This window comes from Macrotis lagotis, chromosome 8 (assembly GCF_037893015.1).
Source record: "Macrotis lagotis isolate mMagLag1 chromosome 8, bilby.v1.9.chrom.fasta, whole genome shotgun sequence".
Lineage (NCBI taxonomy): Eukaryota > Metazoa > Chordata > Mammalia > Peramelemorphia > Peramelidae > Macrotis > Macrotis lagotis.
This window is the reverse complement of record NC_133665.1, coordinates 107,581,905-107,600,764: the sequence shown is the minus strand read 5'-3', so window position 1 is coordinate 107,600,764 and position 18,860 is coordinate 107,581,905. Positions and strand designations below refer to the sequence as shown.

The following is an 18,860-nucleotide window of genomic DNA, read 5'->3' as shown; positions in this document are numbered from 1 at the left end:
CAGAAATGTGTGCTTAGCAAAAATGAAGAATTAAGAGTCTGGAGTAAAGGGTGATTGATTAGCTAAGATATGCTGTATTAAGTCTTTGGAAGATTATGTTAATGTTTAGAGATAGTGATGTGATGAGAAGAATAATCAATCATCACATTAGAACACTATGAAACATGTCTTAATGTCGTGTTAAATTGCTGATAACCAATCATTGCCTAAATGAAATGTGGTAGTTTAGGGGCATGAAGGGATGGGCCCTCTCATTGGGGCTCACTCCATGGGGGAGGCTAATGACTATGCCTATTAGAAGTTACCCTTCTTACAACACTGCCCTTTTCACTGGAAAAGAGGAAAGCTTGTGTCTAGAGAAGCAGTCCAGGGTGGACAAAGAACATCAAGTTATACTGAAAAAATAGGAAAGGAGAAGTGGATAGAGATGTAGTGCATTTTTTTTTTTACCAATTATTCTATCTTAATAAGACTTAAAATGTGGTTAATCCTAGGCATAATAATAATAACTCATTTACATAGTGTTTTAGGATTTGCAAAATGCTTTACAATTACTATCTCATGTTATTCTAACAATAACCCTGAAAGGTAGTTGCTATTATCATTTCCATTTTTATAGTTGAGAAAATTGATCCAAATAGAGTTGAAGGGTAATAATATAGCTAGAAAGTGTCTGAGGATGGATTTGAACTCAGATTTTCCTGACTCCAGGCCCAGGACTATATCCATTGTATGAGAGAGTGGACTTTTCTACTTATCCTTTTTCTCTGGATTTTGTTTTTATGCTTTAAAATACACACATACACATACACAGGTGCATATAATGGGTATAGTGCACATTAGATGTTTCAAACTCATGACTCCCAACACTCCCAAGTGTAACTGGAAACAAATTAAAACATAATTGATAAATATTTTTAAATAAATAAAAAATGCAATACAACATAGATAATGCTAATTTGTGATTTTCTCAGTCACTACAGAGCCTGCAGGGATTCATTTCTATTTGAGTTTGACACCACTATTTTATTTTCCTACTTCTCCAGAGCAAACCAGTTATTTATATCATATCACTATAGAATGTTTTATGCTTCTTTACCCTTCCTGATAGGCAGTTGTCCTGTAAGTTTGTCTTTTAAGTACAAGTTATTTTCTACCTGGGGTGGGGAGGGGGTTCTAATCTCATGCATCTCATTGACTCTAGCATCCAAGTGTTGACAAAGTGTCCACAGCTTAGGGAACATGTACATGCTCCATAGACTGGTAGGGTTCTCCCAGGATGTGCCTGGTTACTTTGGCATGGGTGTGAGGGTGAAATAACAGGAGAGAGAGTACAGCAGAGCCAGGGACCTTGTGATTTCTAGACAAGGTTCGATTTTCTGTTCCCCTGTAGGTATGTTATTGTCCTCTAGGGCTTCTAAGTTTTCACTGTAACACCTGCAGTTTGACTTAATTCCATTCTAAGCAAGGAATCAAATGTTACTTTTGTGCTAGTGATGTCCAAGGCAGTGTGTGCTAAGGCTCTGGAGATATATGGACAGCTATAACATAGGACCTGCCCTTCAAACAGTTTCTTTTCTTACCTATTGAGAAGTATGTAATAGTCTGCTTCAATCCTTAATCATGGCATGGAGGTGATCCTGGGCTTTTGAGGTCTGTACCAGGGGAGCATAGATTCTGGGAGGTTCCTCCAAGCTGGAAAGGGTACAAAGATGGTTCTGGTGATGGGGTGTATGCTTGATGTTCAAGGACAAGTCAAGCTAAGTTCAGAAAGACTCACTGGCACACTTTCCACCCAATGACATCAAAGACCAGAAATGGAATTCTAGAGAGGCTGTTACCTGCATTAGTGGAAGGACTTCCCACACTGACAAAATTACAGATCCTTGAAGTATTCAAGTGTGACCTATATTGAGATAATAAGGTCAGAGAAAGTACAGAAAGAATGAAGAAAAGTTCAGACATGGGGCTTTCAAAAATTTGAAGGAGTCTGAGATTCTTTTCAGCTCTGAGGATGAATCAGAGAAGGCTCCAAGGAAGTGGCACCCAAGCTGAGCCATGAAGAGGAACAAGGATTTTAACAAGTGGAAATGAGGCAGAAAGTGTATTCCAAGCATATGGGCCATGCCGGGTGAATGCCTGAAGGCAAGAAAGGCTCCATAAGGGATTGAACTTGAATGTAGCTGTTCCCTTTCTGTTTCTCCATGCACCATAGGGAATGTATCACAGTAATTTCCTCCTGTGGGAAGCACAGTATCTCTCCCCAGAAGGGACCTCATTGGTCATCCTGTATACAGTCTACACCTGAAGTCTGGGTCAGTGGAAAAAGCTGCCTAAATATGGAGTGGGAAGATCCATGTTTAAGTCTCATCTGTCCCACTTACTTGTGACCTTAAGGATATAACTTAATTTTTATTTTTTTATTCATGATATAAAGGGGCTGGACAAAACATCCTTTAAAGTCCCTTCAACCCCACTTCAACCATGTCATTTCCAACAATTGGTCCTTATCCATGCTGGTCACCCCCTTTTGGATGTGCTCTATCCCAGCAGTGTGTTTCTTCAAAGGCACTGCCCACCACAAGATACAGACCATGAGGCCTGACCCAGAATTATTACTTCCTGTATTCTAGATACTGTCCTACCCTTTGTAGCACAGTCAGTATGGTCAACATTTTGCCTCTCTCGAAACTTTCAATATTGAGGAAGAGCTATTAAACTTTGAGAAGACTCCTCACTGTCCCTCTCATGAAATACTTCCTAACTCAGAATAATGGATGACCAGGTCAAGCTGACTTTGTCAGTAGTCTCAGACAGAAAGCACAGTTTTATTACTTTCAAGAATAATAGCACTTAAATGGATGCTAGTGTATTATTGCTAAATTCAGAGTTGCAGGACCTGGATCTTAATCTCAATTTTGCTATTTACTACCTATATAAAGGACAAGCCCCTTTCCTTCTCTGAACCTCAGTTTTCTAATCTGCAAAATAAGGGCTCAGATTAGATGATCTCTCTGGTCTCTTTTGGCTCTAAATTCCATTATCTGTGAGTGAAATGAAATGGGTAAATGAAATTACACTTCCTAAGAACCTAAAGGGAACCCATCACCAAATGAGGGTTCACAGAGATATACATAATATCCTCAGGATTTGCACAATCTTTGAATGAAACCACATTTTACTGGGCCCTCTCTTAGTCTCTGGAAGTTACTGACTTTGGACCAAGGAGCAAATAGAATCCTGAATCATTTGTCAAAGAAAAGATTATATGGGATTCCTAATCACATATATTGATGTGTCTGAATTGTTTCATAGCTCCAGTTAGTGATCCTAATTGTCTGTTTTCAACCTCCATCCAAGTTGGATACAAGGGACTCTTGCTGTCTTGATCAGAGATGTTGACTACTTATGTCATCAGCCTAAGGCTACAAGTGGTTGGTTTCTGGTGAGATTTGTTTTCTTCCTTTGATGTTTGACTAATGTTTTTCATCTTTTGAAAGTGGAACTGAAAATTTTCTTTTTCACCATTCTAAGAGTTACCTTAGTTTGCAACCTTAGAGCCACTCCTGACTATTACCCCTCTCTAACCCCCATATGCAATCAGTTATCAAGTCTCAATTCTTTCTCCACCACATCTGTCAACTCTGACCCTTCTCTCCACTTACATAGTTTTCTCCCATCATCATTTCTTTCCTAGATGCCACAAGCTTCTAATTGGTCTACATGCTTGTAGTCTCTTTCTCTCTCCAATTTAACCTCCAGACAGCTGGCCTATTTACCACATCTCTCCTCTATTCACATATCTTAACTGACTCCTTATTACATCTTGAATAAAAGTACAAAATGTTTACAATTTTTATTACTGTTAATTTTACTATCCTTCATTCATATTCTGTTCTGATCAAGCTGGCCTGATAAATGTTTCTCATTCAGGACATCCCATCTCCCACCTCCATACCTTTGCCCAAGTTATTTCCCATTTCTGAAAGTCAATCTCTCCTTTCTTTCGTCTCTTAAAATCTCTAGCTTCCTTCAAAGCTCAATTCAGAGCCAACTCATACACAAGACCTTTCCTGAGCCCTCCCACCCTGAGGTATTACTGTTCTCTGACTCTTGAAATTCCTTTTTATAATTTTGTTCACACTTTTTATTTACTTATATGTATTTGATGTAATTCTTGTCCACCCCCTCCTCACTCAGATAAATAGAAACTCTTTGAGGTCAAAGAATATTTTATTTTCATCTTATCTCAGCACCTTGGACAGTGCCTGATACACAGTAGGCATTTAATAGCTATTTGACTAGCTACATTGAATCTGTAAGATGAGAAATTTGGTTCTGATAATTTCCAAGGTCCCTGATCCTGAGACTCTTGGTGTCTGGAAATCTCTCAGCCTATCCAGAATCAATTTGAGCAAAAAAGTTTTCTTTGAATGTGTATCACTGAGCAATGCGCCCTCCCTCCTGGAAGTAGGAAAGGTTTGACCACAAGGTTCTCCTTCCCTCATAACTGAGATTGTGGCAGTGGCTTCGCCATGCCCAGTTTATACTTCCTTACTATGCAATCACCATCTTTGACTTGACCCATCAGAGAAATACCAGTTCCCCAATGTGGCATAAACAAATTGAAACCCATTGGACGTTTATAGATATGAACTAATTAGAAAGATTGACCTGGGTCTTAGCTACCTCATCTATAAAATGAGTGGATTGGGTTGGATAGATGTCTTCCAAAGTCCCTTTCAACTCATGTTTTGTGACTCACTCTGGGTTCTGATCTTGGCAGTGCCACTGACATGCTATATGAACTTGGACAATCATTCTTCTTTGTAAACTTGAATTTTCCCCATTTTAAAATGAGAGGATTGAATTAGATGGTGTCTAAGGTTCCATCTGGTCAAATAGATGTTGGAGAAGATAAAGCATCATGTCAGAAAGTCAGGAAGATTCATCTCTCTGAGTTCAAATCTGACTTTAGAAACTAACTGTGTAACCCTACACAAGTCACTTAATGGTTGCCTCAATTTTCTCATCTGTAAAGTGAACTGTAGGAAAATAATGACAAACTGCTCCAGTATCTTTCCCAAGAAAACCTCAAATGGAGTCACAAAGAGTCAGACACAACTAAAAACAATTGAACAAGAATGACTAAAGTTTCATTTAGCTATAAAACTATTTCTGTGTCATTTGGATTTGTTTGTTGAGAGGTATTTCCAAAGAAAGGTCCTTGGAATACTCCCTAAACCTCATCTCCCTCTTCCTTTTCTCTCTATGATACACACCTGATCCCAAGGAGATTGATCTTCTCATGTTCCCCAATGTTCTTCATCCCCAACATGCCAGAATCTATGTGCCATATAGCTTATTTTAAATCTTAGAGCTGGAATGACTCATGCATACTCTTCAGAGCCCAGAGTAAACCTAACTCCTCCAGGGAGCCTTCCTAACAATAAGAGTTCTCACTGATTTCCTTTATCTCTGAAGTCTTTGTAGATCTTAAAATGACAATGCTGGAAGAGCTCTTAGATCTACTAATTCGATCTCTGCAGTGCAAATGTCCCCAACTAGCACCTCATTCCTTTATTGGACAACTCTCAGAGTTAGGAAGTTCTTTCTTCTTTTGAATTAGTATCTTCCTCATACCACCTATTGGTTCATTGCCCCTCATTCTGCCATCTGAGAAGGCATAGAAAAAGTTTTCTCTTTCATCCACAGGAACAGCCTTTCAAATATTTGAAGACAGCAAGTACATCTTCCTTATACCTTCTCCCTTATCAAGTTAAATATACCTTTTTTCCTTCAAGGAACATAATCTTCAGAACCATCATCCCCTCAGAACCTTTCTGGACTTGTCTACCCTGGATTAAGAGTTGAAGTATCCAAATCAAAAAGTCTCAGTATTAGAATTTAGAGTGACCTTAGGCATCATTTCATCCAAGCCCCACAAGAGGAGCATCCCCAAGAGGAGCAATGACCTCCCACTTAGCAAGCTAGTGTGAGAATTGGAATTTGGCCCAGGACCCTGATTTTAAATCCATCATTCTCTCTTCTACTCTACACTGCCTTCCTTTACTTTGTTCCTTTGCAATGTCTATTCTTAGGTATGGGTATTCCCTCCACAAATATAGATTGCAACCTTTCCACAACATTCCATGCAATTCTTAACAAATAATCCTTGACTGAGTTTTCCATTACCCTTTTACAGAGGATCTATCCAAGGGATTGAAGTTGATCCTCTAGTGGCTTGGTGGGTCAGTGCAGCACCCTCTTTTTTGGTCAGATATGTCATTGTCTGATTTATTTTATATCACTTCTTCAATTTCCTTAATTAATATTTATTTAACACCTAGATACATGCAAGATAGCATGCTTAGTCACCAGTAATACAAAGATAGATAGAATAGATAGAGTAACAGTTCTGCTCTCAAGAAGTGTCCAGTCTAGAAGAGAGACAGAGACAGAGACATTGAGAGAGAGGCAGAAACAGAGAGAAAGAGACATACAGAGAGAGAGAGAGAGAGAGAGAGAGAGAGAGGCACAAGTAGTAGAGGAAAAGGTTCAGAGGTCAGGGTAAATGAAAGAGGGGTCAAAACAAGATCAACCCTTTCTATGATTTGAGGATAAACCTTAGGACTTTCCCCAAGGTCATTCAACTAAATAGGACTCTAAGGTGGGATTTGAACCACTGTCTTCTCGACTCTACAGACTCTATCTACTATCTTATGCCTCCTTCAAAGGAGGAGGGAGCTCCCCCAAAATGTAAATTTCTCCTGAATTTTTCCTTCTTGCATCAAGCTAATAATGGCACCAGAATTGAACCTTCTTTTGCCTACTGCATCTTTCCAATGCCCTCGGGGTTATTTGTAATGTTAATTCTTAGATCTGGGTGTTCTATGATTCATAGTCATCACTGGTAGAATATGGACACTGAAGAGCTATGGACCCTCTTTTGTGAGAGACAGCCCTGCCACAGGGAAAGAATACTCATTAGGTATGAGACCAAGATTCTAAGTTCTGCCTCTTTCTGACCCTGGGCAAATAATTTCTTTGATCTAGACCTCCAATTCTTCCTCTGCAAAGTCAGTATATAATAACACCTTCTGAACTCCCCTATTACTGTCAAGGGAATCATTTAATTAAGGATTGTTGACTGACTGACTTGACTGTCCAAAGCACTGGGGGAGAGTGGAATAGATGTTGGTCTCACAGGCAGGAGGCTTGGGTCAGAATCTCTGCTCTGCTATTTTTACTAGTCATTATTTTACCACACACAAGTCACTCTGCCTGTCCAAACCTCAGTTTCCTTATCTTTAAATAGGGATAATAATATTTATATTCCTGACCTCATGAAGTTGTTAAGGAAAGTAAACTTGATTAACTTAGAGCTTTATAGAATGGAGAATTATTATTATTACCACCGCAGAGAGCTGTTTGGGATATCAAATGAGAAAACTCTGCAAATGTTTTGGAAATTCTAAGGTACCATATCACTTAGCCTCCTCAGTGTTCCCAGAGCTTAGCATTTTATCTCCCATCATCTTCATTCATTCTGGCCTCACCCTAACCTCTTCCAGTTCTTATCTTCTTTCAAGGTTCAGATTCCCCCTTTCACCTGTCAGCTCCCTCCCTCTCTCTCTCTCTCTCTCTCTCCCTCTTCATCCTTCCTCTCTCCCTCCCCCCTCCTTCTCTCCCCTTCTCTCCCCACTTCTATTTCCTTTTCTCATGAGGGGACATGCTATATTCTTCCAAGAGAATGTAAGCCCCTTAAAGAGAGGAGATTTGGGGAATTCTGTTTTTGTATCTCAGGGCTTTATATACAACAGACATGCAATAAATGCTTGTTAAAATTTCTATAAAGATGTCAAATGTTATTACTTGACACTTAATTCCATATTATGTTTTTCTCTTAAGAAGGAGTTTTGTCTCCCCATCTAGAATGAATTCCCCAAGGGCAGGGTCTAAGTCCTTTTGTGGTCCCCCTACCCAGGGTTATAAGCTATGGTTTCTTGGCTTATGTGAACATTATATGAATCCTTAATGTCTCCAGGCCCAGATTCTGTTTGTGGTAAATAGACTACTTCCCTTCCTCCTCACATATATAATGAGAAGCCATATACCTGCTCTGTTTCCATCCCATGAGCCTGGAGCTGACCCTGGGCCCTAGATAAATAACAATAATGGAAATAGCCTCCTTGGAGTTTGTCAGATATTGTTTACTGATTCAAAAGAGAAACTGGAGGAATTTGCTGCTCCTGTCCAACACCCCACCCCCTTCTGCCCACCTCTGCCACCCAAGGGAAGGACAAGGACTCGGACTCCAGTTATTGACTGGAATCTCATAACTGTTGGGTCACATGAGGCGTGAAATTTGTGGTCAGATATATGATGTCCAAGAGCAAAGTGGCACTGAATATTTCATCCTGTTGGAGGACAGTCATTCTGGGAAGGTTTATTTTAACCCTTCAGTCTTTTCCTCTAGACAGGATACAGAACAGACCAGGCACTCCAATCTGATTTTACCACCTTCAAGTCAGTCATCATTTCCTTAATTTCTATGGTGTGACCCTCTCTTTACTAGGTATCATGAATAAGGTCAAAACAAAACCAAAAAAAAAAAAGCAGTATTATCTTTGAGGAAAATCTGAGAACCACAGTCAGAGCTAGAAGGAACCTTAATAATAGCAGAAGACATTTATGTCATTCCTGAAGGTTTATAGTGACATTTTTACATACTATATTATTGCCTTTATGTTACACATATTAGATATATCACCCTTCCATATATTATTTTATATTATCTTTCTGATAACATTGTGAAGTATAGATATTTTTTCTCCATTTTATAAATGAAGAAACTGAGGCTCAGCAAATTAAGTGACTTCACAGTGGTTTCAAAGTTAGTAAGAATGGGAGGAAGGATTGGGATCCATTGGGATCCTCACTCTATTTCCAGCTCTCTTATACTGAATATCACACCAGTCTTTGAAGACAAAACAGCAAAGCCAGAAGAGACCTCAGATGCTATCTAGTTCCTACTCTAGAAAACACAGTGGATTTAGAATAAAGACCTGATCGTAATTTCTGTGTATCTTTGAGTAAATCACTACATCTTTCTGAGTTTCTGTTTCATCATCTATAAAGTGGAATGTTGGAAATGATCTTTAAAGTAGGTTGTAGCTCTAACCCCTTCAATTCTTTGTACACCTTATTACATAGCTGGAGAAACTGAATACTAACTAGACAGGGAAGGGGTAGAGAGGCAAGCTTGCTGAGTCTAGGACAGTCAGAGAAGGCTTACTGGAGGGGATAAGATTTGGGAGACAGACTTTAAAGAGGAGAGAGGGTATTTGAGGTCGGGCAGAGCAGAAGCAAGAAGCAGCAAAGGCCCTGCTGTGGATGGGGGCTGCTGAAGAGACTGGCCTCTGTCCAGGCCTGGTTCATGGGGATTCTGGCTCAGGCTGGGCCCCATGATGGTTGGAGAAGTTTCTGCTGACCAGACAGTTTTGAGTTTTTATTACTGGACCCTGTCTGAATCTCTCTTCCACATCCCTCTCTTTCCCACTGCCTGTTCTCCCAAGGCCCTCAGAGGTGCTCTAGTTTTTCCTCACCTGCTTTCTCAGCTCTTTACCTCCTGCTGACAGCCTGGCTGCAGGTTCTTGGCAAGGCCCTGGAACAGGGACTGGGGGATGGGAACAAGTAGAGTATTTGTTTGCTGGGGAGGGAGGACAGCTCTGGCTGAAAGAGAGAGGGGCTGCCAGGCCAGGACAAGGCACTCAGGGGGCCCCTTTTCTTGGCCTTTCCGGGGTATTTGACTATAAGAACAAGTCTGGTAGGACTGTGTTTCTAAATATTTCATCAGAAAACATTTCCTGAAGGTGGCTAGGTGGCACAGTGGAGAGAGCACTGGCCCTGGAGTCAGGAGTACCTGAGTTCGAATTCAGCTTCAGACACTTAATAATTACCTAGCTGTGTGGCCTTGGGCAAGCCACTTAACTCCATTTGCCTTGCAAAAAAAACTAAAAAAAAAATTCCTGAGCATTGACTGTGTGCTAATAAGGTTTTGTGTTGAATTCTACTGAAAGAGGTAATATAGTACAAAAGAAAAAAAAAGGAGGGGCAGTTAGGTGGTTCAGGAATACTGGCCCTGGAGTCAGAAGGACCTGAGTTCAAATCCAACCTCAGAGACATATTAGCTGTGTGACCTGAGCAAGTCACTTAACTCTGATTGCCTAAAAGAAAGAAAAAAGAAAAAGAAAAAAGGAGATTTGGAGTCACAGAGCTCTGAGTTTAAACCCTCAATCTACTATATTATCTGTGTGACCTTGGGTAAGTCACCTGACTTTTTAAGGTCTCATGTTCCTCTTCTAAAAAATGAGAATAGACTTCTAAGGTTCCTTTCAATTCTAAGTTTAATGAGTCTATGAGATAGAGGTGAACAAGACATTGCCCTACTCAGACAGGGAATGGGGGTGGGATGGGAAGGAGATAAAATATGGGTAGATTAAAAGGGAACTCATCATTCAAAACTAGTTGTAATAAGGGTCTTGTATGGCATGGGGCAGTTAGGTGGCACAGTGGTAGAACATCTGGGCTGGAATCTGGAAGACTCATCCCCCTGAGTTAAAATCTGACTTCAGGCACTTACTAGCTTTATGACCCTATTTGCCTCAGTTTTCCTCATCTGAAAATGAGCTGGAGAAGGAAATGGCTAACTGCTCTAATATCTTTGCTAAAAACAAACAAAAATAAAAACAACCCAGATAGGGTCAAGAAGAGTCAGACATAACTGAAAATAACTGGACAACAACAAGAACAAGGGTTGCAGACAAAGAGCTGCAATAGATTGGAGGAAGGAGAGATCCTTGTGGGTTGAAGTGATGAAGGAGGGTTTTCCAGTGGAGGTGCGACTGTTCTCTGGTCTAGTCAGACCATCCCTTAAATATTGTGTTCAGGTCTGGGTGCCACATTTTAGGAAAGACTGAAAAAATGGAGACTGTCAAAAGGAAAGCATCACACCTACGCTGTAATGAGGACTGCTTGGAAGAACTGGGGTTGGGTATTTATACAAAAGAAAAAAAAAAGACTTATGGGGAACTTGAATGTCTTAAAACATTTGAAGGACTGTCACATGAAGGTAGGATTTGCCTTTTTCCTGCTTAATCCCAGAGGTCAGAAATAGGAACAATGGGTAGAAGATCAATGAAGCAAATTAAAATAATTAGAATTAACCCAAAGTGGTGTAATAGACTGAGTCTGTAGGAAGTGAAAAGGGTGTGTGTGTGTGTGTGTGTGTGTGTGTGTGTGTGTGTGTTGGCTATAGCTTAGAAGGGAATCTTGTTGTAGATAAAACTAGATAGCTATCCTTTCCTGCCTTTTAAGATTCTATGATTCCAGGTGGACTTTGAAGGACAGGCAGGATTTTGAGGGGTAGAGTGAAGGGATGTGAAGTGTCAAGGAACGGGGTCAAGGAACAACAAAGGTGGTCGTGGGGAAACATGGATTTGCAAGGTATATATTAATAAGCCCTTGAAGAGACTAATTCAGCTGGAAAAGAAAGTACAGTTAAGAAAACAAGCAGGAAAGGTGGCTGGGGCCAGATTGTGGAGGGTCAGGAATTTGAGGAATTGGGGTTTCATTGGATAAGCACTAGGGAACCACTAAATGGTTGATTTTGATCATGAGAGTAAACTGATGTATCTGTCAGCATATGAAAGATTGATTGGAAGAGGGAGTGTTGGTAGGGATTGGAAGCCAGATAACCAGGTAAGAGACCATTCAAGGTAAGATTTCTTAGGTTCATAGAATTAAAACTAGGAAAAGACTCAAACACCATTTGCACCTTTATTTCGCAGATGAGGTAATCGAGGTCTAGAGAAGTTAAGTAACTTGCTCAAGGTTGCATAGAAAGTGAATTGACAGAGGCAGAATTTGAACCCAGGACTTTGTGATCTTTTCCACTGTACCATGTTGATATGATAAAAGCCTAAGGACAGTGATCTGAAGAAGTTGACATGAGGGAAGAGTTGATAGAAATTGGTGACTAGAACAGAGAGGGAGGAGTTAAAAAAAGTCTTAAATTTTGACCCTGAGTGTCCAGATCTGTTGTGGTAGCATTGATGGAAAATTAGAATGAGGAGAGCAGCAGGTGCTGGGGGACTGATAATAGGCTCAAGGTTGGACATGTTGCATTTGAACTGTTGGCAGGACATCCAGTTAGAGCTACCCTGCAGGCTGCCAGAGATGCCGGACTGGAGCTCAGGAATAAGGTCAAAGCTACAGATGGAGATTTGAGAATCATCAGCATTGAGGTGATAATTGAAGTCTTGGGAGGAAATCAGATTACCAGGGGAGGTGAATTGAGATAGAATAGAGAGTTTAGGGCAGTCTCAGAACATTCCTATTGAGTCATCAAAGGAGAAAGAGATGTAGAAAGAGAAATTAGTGCCTTAGGTTGAGGGAAAATGTCAAGGAACACTGGGCAATCCAAAGGTGTACCCTGCTTAAATAAACTCAATATATGAAAATCCCAGTTTACAGAAAAAGGATCAAGGTAAGTTTTTGCTTTACAAAAGAAGTCACTGAAAGGTTCATTTCTACAGGGCTGCATTTAAGATAAGAGCATTAATTTTTTGACCAAACTTATGACTTCTTCTGTGTAGCAAGTTCCAGATGAGAATACCTCCCCCCTCTCCTACCAATACAAAGGCAGCTACAGTCTTAGAGAGTTACTTTGGTTATTGAGAAACTGAGCAATTTGCTCAAAATCACAGCCGTTTTTTGTTTTGCTTTTTTTTTAAGAGAAGGGTCTTAACCCCATGTCCTCCCATTCCAAGGCCATGTTTCTAATCACCATGCTGATCCTAGACTAAAATAAGATCAGATTTACCAAAAAATCCATCTGTACGCATTTAAACAAAAACCTGTCAGATCTGTTATGTAAACACAGGGAAGTTTGTAGGGTTTTTTTTTAATCATTGCTGATTACCTCTGTTTGGTACCATCCCTGTACCCCCATGAATATTACCAAGAGTTCATCTTTTAGGGTCCCTGTCTCAACTCCTCTAACTCCATCTGAACTTGGTCCAACTTCTTTTCCTTGTGCCTACAAATGACAAACTGTAATGAACCTCAGTAGCCATGCTTATTCTTAAAGCTCACCCTGGGCAGGGCTTATGAACTGTACAATGGAAGTTACATTTAACTACAGACCTTGCCCCGCCCCCCAGAACCTGTATTGCTGCTAAATTGTGCTTCAGCACAAATCCATCCACCATCATTCATATTTGTCCCACCCTCATAGCTTCAAGCCTTTCCCCACCTCAAACTCCAGTGCTTTATCCTCCCTTGACTGCCTTATATCTCTGTTCCACCCAGAAAGTTAAATGATGTTTGAGTGTTGGCAGATGGAGGATCCTGTGAAATCCTGAATCTTAGAAAGTTCTTCCCTCCTTTCTTTTTTCACTAACAATCCATTGAGGAAAAAGAACATCATGACCACTATTTGACATGCTTAAGACCCCACAAATGACTGTTGGGGAGCAGAGGAACTAAGTCTAGACTTGAGGTGCCATATTGAGACTGGGTGGGGCATCAGTGGCTCTATTATCCTGAGATAATATCTGCTGCCTAGAATTGAAAGAAAATTGATTTCTTTTTTGACTTCATTCTTTTATACCTATTAGCTTGCTTCCCTTCCTAACCACAGGGATGGGAGAAACCTTTGGCCCTGGGCTGTGGGAGAGGTAGCTGCTTTTCAAGACTGTTTTTTTTTTCTTTCTTTTCTTTGGCTTCCCCCTTTGATCCAACTAAATGCCACTGGTCAAGAAATATTCCTTCACCTAGCTACTGGACCTTTTGTTTTAGACCTCTGAAGGTCAATTGTATTTGATGAATATGGGTGGTAGAGGAGGAAAAAAATCACTGAGTCAGTAGTTAGATCTGAGTTTTAGTCCCAGTTCCACAACTGACTGGTTGGTAATTTTGACCAACTCCATCTAGGCTAGGGTTTGTTTCTTTTCTCTTCCTCACCTCTTGAATGGCTCCCATTCCCCCAATTGATAAATGATCAGAGGTCATGAACAGGCAGTTTTCAGAAGAAATAAAACCACCAACAGTCATAAAAATGTTCTAAATCTAATTAAAAATTAGAGAAATGTAAAATAAAACAACTCATATCACCTCATACCTATCAGATTGACTAACATAACAGAAAAGGAAAATTATAACTGCTGAAGGAGATGTGGCAAAATAGGTACACAGTGCATTGTTAAAGGAGTTATAGGGGCGGCTAGGTGGTGTAGTGGATAAAGCACTGGCCTTAGAGTCAGGAATACCTGGGTTCAAATCCGGTCTCAGATACTTAATAATTACCCAGCTGTGTGGCCTTGGGCAAGCCACTTAACCCCATTTGCCTTGGAAAAAACCTAAAAAAAAGGAGTTATGAACTAGTCTACCCATTCTAAAGAACAATTTGGAACTATGCCCAGAGGGCTATAAAACTATGCATGTCCTTTGATATTGAGCAATATCACTACTGGAGATCAAAGAAAAGTGAAAAGGACCATTTTGTAACCCCCCCCAAAAAAATTTATAGCAACTTTTTTTTGATGACAAAGCATTTAAAACCAAGGGGATGCCTATGAATTGGAGCATGGTTAAATAAATTGTGGTATGTGATTATGTCAGAATACTATTGTGCTATAATTAATGATGAAGAGGATGGTTTTGGAAAAACCTGGAAAGCCTTATATGAACTGAGGCAAAGTGAAGTGAGCAGAATCATAAGAACATTTTACAGAGCACCAATGAATTTGTAATAACGATCAACTGCGAAAGACTTAGCTACTCTGATCAGTACCATGATCTATGATAGTTTTTTTTTTTTTTGCACAAGGCAAATGGTATTAAGTGGCTTGCCCAAGGCCATACAGCTGGGTAGTTATTAAGTGTCTGAGACCGGATTTGAACCCAGGTACTCCTGACTCCAGGGCTGGTGCTTATTCACTGCACCACCTAGCCGCCCCTGATCTATGACAGTTTCAAAGTTCCTGTGATGAATAATGCTTTCTACCTCCAGAGAGAGAACCGATAAAGTCTTTATTTTTCTTGAATTTGTTTTCAACATAGCTAATATGGAAATATTTCTCATGATTTCATGTGTATAATGGTTGTCATATTACTTGCCATCTCAATGGGTAAGGGAGGGGAAATGGAAGGAGAGAATTTGGAACTCAAAATAAAAATAGAATGTTAAAGAATGAAATTTAAAAAATAATGGATGGCTCCCACTTCTATCATACTTTAAGTTTTATTGAGCCCTTTCCTCAAGACAGTCCTGTGAAATAGGTAATGAAAGTTTTATTATTCCCATTTTAGAGTTGAAAGAACCTCAGCCTCAGAAGGGGAAATGATTTGCTCATGGCTACTGAGCTGTCTGTGACAAAGCCTGGATCCGAATCTAGGTCTCCTGAGTCCAAATTCCAAGCTCTTTTCATCATTTGAGTCTTAATTATTAGAAATTATATGTATTCCTAGTTCCTAGGGAGTTGGATTTATTTAAATGCAGCCCTTCCTTGTTTTTGCTCTATCACCCCTCCCCTGCTCCCTGCCATTTCTACAGCCTTCCCCTAGCTAGGGATGCTAAGTTTTGTTCTCCCTTTCCATTTCCCTCACTCTGACTCTTCTGGTGTCCTCAACTGGCAAAGATGCTCTTGAATCTTTCCTTAATGGGTTCCATCCTCCAGTTTTGCTTCCCATTCTTTACCATATTGTGTCCATCCTGGGGGAAGATCAGGAAACCAGATGCTTTGCCTTTTAATTCATTTGCATAATGAGGGTAATGGGAATGAATAATTCACAAGAGTGTCTAGGAGGGGTGGGCATGGAAAGGAGACATAAATGGGCACTTCTGTCCTAAAATCACATCATTTCTTCCTAAGAGTTGGGTAACTTTTTTCAGTTTCTCTTTGGGCCAGCAGGAATGAGTAAAAACAAAAAAAGATTATGATCCATAGGAACTTACTGTTCTTCAAGAACACACACCAGAATGGGATACAAAAGGAAGATACACTACTCTTAGATGGCCAGAATAGATGGCCATGTGTCCTGAATGGCTTAGGATTTCATCCATTGGACAGCAAAGAGCTGGAGACTTCTTGACGTGTCTTCTAGCTTTGAGTTCATGGTCCCTATATTTGTTATCTCCTAGAATATCAGAGCTAGAAGCAACTTTAGGGGAGGGATATCTAGCCTGATCCCTCTTAGAAGTATTGATTCCCCTCTAGAGCCTCCCTGGTGAGTGTCCTATCCAGCTGCTATCTGAACATTCTCTACCTAGAGAGATCTCTACCTATCAAGCATGCTTACTCCATTATTGAACAATATGAACTTCTAAACAGTCTATCCTGTGAAATGAAAATCTCTTTCTCTGAAGGTTCTACTCATTGCTTCTAATTTTATTTTTTGGAGCTACCTAGAGTAAGTTAAATCCCCCTTACACATAATAGAGCAACGTTTTAAGAACAACACTGGAAACAATAACAGTTATTATTATTATTATTATTGTTGTTGTTGTTGTTGTTGTATTTGCATAGCAACTACCATGTCCCAGGGACTATATTTTAGAGCTTTATAAATATTTTGACCAACCCTGGAAGGCAAGTGCTGCTCTCCCCATTTTACAGTTGAGAAAATTGAGGCAGACAGAATTTGACTTAACCAAGGCAACACAGTTAAGTGTCTAAGGTTGGAGTTAAATTCAATCCTTCCTAACTCCAGGCCCAGCACCCTAGCCATTGTGCTGCTCTGCTACCTGGTACTCCATGTCTCATTTATTAACTGTGTGATCCTGGGTAAATTATTTTATTTTTCTGAATCTTGTTTTCTTTTCCTATTTTACAGTACTGGTGGGAGAGAAGCACTTTACAAACTTTAAAATGCTATTAAAATGGAAACTATTAACATTATTTTACATTTCAGACTTTCAGCTTGAAGACAGTTATTATACCATGGCTTTTCTCTTACCCCCTGCTCAGATCTGTTCTCTTAACAAGCAGTCTACCCTTTAACAGTCTAAGATTGTGTGGTCCATTGCCCACCTCCTGTCCATTCAAGCTTCTTAAATCAGAGATCTAGTCATCCCCTCATGAGCTCTCACTCCTGCGTGCCCATTTTTAGGAAGTTGAGAGGCTATGGAAATTTGGAGGAGGGGAAAAAGAGGGGGATGGATTGAAAGAACATAAGGGATTTTATTTTTGAAAACTACAAGTTAAGAAAGGCAAGGAGACTGTAGGACACTGCCCAGAACTTTTTTCCTCTAGAAAGTAACCAAAATAGCAGCTCCCAGATACTCAACCCAAGCCCAGGATCTAGAGGAGATTGGTCAGTACTTGCCCTTCCTTCTTTGGCTTCACTGACAATTAACCTGAAGCTAATTCATCTAGACTGATGATTAGCAGAATTCTTGGGATTCAATCACTTTTCTTTTAGTAGGAGGAGGGAGCAAAGACAAATATGAGTCTATAACCAAGGTCCTGATTTAGACTAGGGCAAGGGTCAGGACTCAATGTGTGATCAGAATTAAGTCTGAGATTGTCACAGGGTTAGGGTTGAGTCTAGGGCCAGGATTAAGACTCATGAACAGATATTGTTTGTTTCATTTTCTACATAGAAGGAATTGGATTGGACAAGCAGTCTATAGCCATAGGCTCACCAATTGGGCTATCAAGCAATCAATCAACATTTATTAAGATACTGGGCTAAGTAGCAGGGTAACAAAGATGCAAAATATTGTCCCTACCCTCAAGAAGCTTATGATCCAATGGGCTAGGATCTCCAGAGCTTAGGCAGAATTTTAAATTCTTTATAATAAATATATCTGTGAGTTTATTACTTCTTACAGATGAGGAAACTGAGGCATTGACTTATCGACTGTCCTCATTAATGAAACCTATGCATGAAATGCTTTAAGCAGAGAGAAACAAACTACTTGTGTCCTTGAGGCTTCCCAGTGAAAGAGAAGAGGAAGATTGTCATTCTCTCTTCTTTAGTGGCAGAAACTTAGAGCCCTCCCTTTGAAATCAATTGTTGGAGCCCCAGAAAGGTCACGTGAAGCTTTCCAGGAAGGCCTAAAAGACAGATGTGCATGGTTTTGATCCCTCTAAATAAAAGGCTGCTGCTGACCAAACCCTCTGTCCTCTGGGGTTCGGGACTATTTTTAGGTGCCAGCTGATAGTTCTCTTCATTTGCTGCCTCTGGCTTCCTCATTTCCCTCCCTGCACCCCCCACCTTTTCTGTGCTGGCGCTCCCAGGGAACTTGTAATTAATATTTGCTGTGTGGTACATCTGGAGTACTCCAGGCAAAGGCAGAAATCTGGCTGCATTGGGTCCCTTTCCGATTCAGACTTTAGAATGAGAGTATTTGTCCCCAAGGGGACAGGAACTCTGAAGCCCATCTCCATTTTTGGGTTCAGGGATGATTTCTCTCCCTAGAGGCCCCAGAGATGTGACAGCTCCCACTACCTGTCATTTTTGGTATTCTAAAATGATCTTTCCTGACATATATATCCAGTATTTTGCAATTTACAAAGCACTTTCCATTGCTTGTCTCATTTGATCCTTGAAAAATAGCCCTATGGGAAGGGTACTGCCAAATATTATTGTCCCCATATCACAAATGAGAAAACTGAGGTGCAAAGTGTTTCCACAGGTCACAGCTACTGACTGACAGAGGTTGGATTCTAACTGGGGTCTTGTGACTTCAAATCCAGTGCTTAGGACCTCAGATTTAGAAGTGGGAAGAACTTTAGAGATCATTATTCCTAAAGATAACCTATATTTTGAAGACAAAAGAAAATGAGATC

The 18,860-nt window shown here is 40.2% G+C and overlaps 1 protein-coding gene across 3 annotated transcripts in view; it reads left to right on the top strand.

Moving 5' to 3' along the window:
* The window catches only part of CACNA2D2 (calcium voltage-gated channel auxiliary subunit alpha2delta 2), a 417,883-nt gene that overhangs the window by 74,604 nt on the left and 324,419 nt on the right, over positions 1 to 18,860 (top strand). The gene's annotated exons all lie outside the window — the stretch shown is intronic.